We start from the raw sequence: 3,574 nt of genomic DNA on the forward strand, positions 1-3,574 counted from the left end.
GCACGTGCCTTTAATCGGACGAGTAGCTTCAAGTTATTATTTTATCGAACCAATTACTATCCCTACTACTATATGAATCCGAGGAGATATAACAGTTCGACCTCTGCTACCACACCTAGACTATTGAAGAAGCGTGAACCCAACTACTTAAGGAGCTTCGTCTGTAGACTTGGACATCGACACAGAGAAGGACTCTTTCTCTTCCTCATCATGGCAGAATCTGCCGAGAATACTTGTTGGTATTCGCCATCGTTGAAGCATTGGTGCTATAGCACGGTGTGCTGTGATGACGAAGATAAGGACTCTTACTGCCGATGATTGCCGTTTCAATATGTCCTCTACCTTTTTCCAACTAAGCTGCTGCCATAATAATCTCGTTATCTCACAGCCTTCCCGTGTTTTCCTCAAGTCATTCGTCGCAGCCAAGTATGTATCCAAAAAATTTTCTATTGTGACTACTAAACGGTGGGAGTACGGAGCTATCAGTTTCTTCTAATGGCGTCTCTGAGCCTCATCTGGCCGACTCATTCCCCTTAATAATGCTATGTCCAGGAACCCAGCATAGAGTGACGTTGATACGGCTCAGTGATGCCAGCGTGGTGCGACTTTTCCATATAATTCTCGATTTCACTATCTATGATCTTATTAGCTTCAGTGCTGTCTGACTGTCAACAAAAATATCCCCTAGGGGGTCTCGCGTAAGTGGAACTACGGGATTGACAACCCTGGGGTACCCAGTCAAAGGCTACTAGTCCTGAGTCCGTAGAGGCTCAACTGGTAAAGGTATACGAAAAGGTATTTCGAAAGTCTTACTAGAGACTTAAATCTGGTACCACGGGGAACAAATGCCCCCGAAGTGTGTTCGCCGGCTAGACTGGCAAAACTATCCGGATAGCAAGGCGCGCAAGACAAGCACAAAGTACGCCGGCAGGAAGTTGAATGAAAGGAAAAAAATTGGTGAAATAGTGTGTAATGGTGTTTAAAGATGGAATTTGTTGTAACGGAAAATATGTCCCAAGGTAGGGGACATCGGGTGTGGATGAGGTTTTGCAGCGTAATATAATATAAAACCACAACATAACGTAGCATAACATAACAAAACGTAACATAGCATTGCATACCATAATATCATATAAAATAAGATGGCATAACATAACATAGCATTATATAACATAATGTAACATAACATAACATTACGTAATATAACATAACATGGCATAGTATTACATAACATAACATCACATAATACAACATAACAAAACATTCCGTAACATAACCTAATGTAACATAACGTAATATAACATATTTAATAATACCATAACATAACATATTTAATTCTTCAGTTATATCTTTCTCTTTGTCTCTTTATTCACCTCTATGAATTTCTCTGTCTCTAACTTTGCCTTTATCTTTGTCTATCGGTTTTTTAATATTTAAGATACCCGAAAAGTACTGAACTTATTGAGATCAAGTTTATAACACTGCACTGGTGTCCACTATAGGTGTCGCGGAAATTCAGATACCTATATCTAAAGTCACATTTACGGCCTTTTTTCATTTAAGTTCACACATTAAAACATTTCCGGAAAAATTTAGAAAAGTATTGTCGGCTGTCGTAGCAAAGTGGTTATATTTGCCAACTTCCATCCGGTAGAGCAAAGGTTGAATCCCTCCTCCAGCTAATATATCTTTGGGACTTGGTTTCCTCTTAGAGCTTTATGCTGTCTAATTGTAAATTTTCGATCTCCATGTACTTACAAAAAGTTTAGAGTAAATTATATGATGGATAAATTTAAAAATCAACATCCTCAAAACCTGCCTTATACTTATTAAAAATAATTATGCGGTGTTATTTTTCAGCAAATCTATTTTTAAATTGATAATCGGAATTTAACTATACTTTCCTAAGAGCGCTCTCCTTAAATGCATTTCAACGAAGACACCAACTCTTTGCGAGCCTTAACTGGATTGCAATTCCAAAGTATTCGAATATGAAGTCTTCTGCTCCCATGCCCAGTACTACAAATCGCATTTTGCCTCAACTTTGTCAAAAATGGCTTCCTGCTTAATCTCTGTATAAAGCAACATAAAACTTAAAAAAAAAAACAACAACAACAGAAAACTCCATTAACAAGGGAACGCAAAACACAAATTCACTACAGTGGTGCAGCAAGACTCTAAAGTATGCGACAAATAAATCGACAGGCAGAGAGAGAGGCAACCACTAAAAATTCGAATGCAAAGGAGACGAATGCGCGCAGCGGGCAGGATCTCAAAAGCTACAAACGGAAGTGTTACCAAAACGGAAATTTAAGCACTCACAAATGTACCGTTGGGAACTATAGGAATGCCAAAGGGCGACCCTTTAGCAATAACAAGCGGATAGTGCTCCTAAGTTAGCAAAAACAAACGAAACGCATGAGACGAACGAGGGGAAAAAACAACAACGCATGACAAATACGCAAAATAGCAAAATAACCCGACAAGCAGCGCCGCAGGCAAAGCCGGCCGAGTGCAAAGCGCAAAAATTGCGGCAACAGCATTTCGATTGCTGCGATTGCAAGAATAATAACTTCACAAACGCACTTTTAACATATACATATATGTATACATACATATGTACATATGCAGTCACATAGACGTGTATCAGGGATGAAAAAGTAGGTACAATTGTACCTTTTTCCGACGTTTGATGACTTAAAGGTACATTAGGTACAGTCAGTAGATTTTAGGTACAATTACACAGGCCGACAAAATTTAGCCAACATTCAGACCCAGAAACCAGACTATATATTTCCGAAGGTTTATGATGCGCTGAATCCAAATCTGGCCTCAGAATGTCCTAACCTAAAAGTGCAAAAAACACCGTTTTTGCCCATATTTGAGGTTATGTAGCCTTGCATATGTTTTCGTTCACCAAAATAATAGGCTGGCATCTTTAAGTACAAGTCTTCTTCTTTCAAATGGTAGCCTGCTTGCGGTATGGTAGGGGTGGTTTCTAGGGGTTAGGGCTGTGTGTGACTCGGTACCCGTGGGTTAGATAGTGTAGGGGTTTGGTGAGTTAGCACATTTATGGTGTGAGACTAAATTTTAAGAAAAATAAGACTCAATTCGAGAAAATTAGTAGTCGACTATACAGGGGCGCACCCAGTAATATATTTTAGGGGGGGTTTTATATTTCTGAAGATATATCACCGGAAAATTTGCTTGATAAGACGCTCTTTAAAATACATTTATGCAAGTTTTATGTACAGTATGTAATAAATAAATAAACGTTTTAAAATTCATAAACTGCACTTTATTTACATAAGATTAACAGAACTCAAACACTTTTAACCGACTTCAAAAAAGGGGAGGTTATCAATTCGCCGGAATACATAACTTTTTTACCACGTGAACCGATTTCAATAATCCTTTTTTTATTGGAAAGATGGTACCTCAAGGGTCGTCCCGTAATTTGGTTTAGAGATCCGATGATTGGATCATGAAGAAATTAACGGTACCCCTAAAGTTGTATATGAGAATTGAAGTCGGTTGTGTTCTTTCCTTAAAAACTACTTGTTTAATAAAAAGT

This window comes from Rhagoletis zephyria, unplaced genomic scaffold (assembly GCF_001687245.7).
Source record: "Rhagoletis zephyria isolate East Lansing unplaced genomic scaffold, Rhagoletis_zephyria_1.1 Rzeph_scaffold_02981, whole genome shotgun sequence".
Classification (NCBI taxonomy): Eukaryota; Metazoa; Arthropoda; class Insecta; order Diptera; family Tephritidae; genus Rhagoletis; species Rhagoletis zephyria.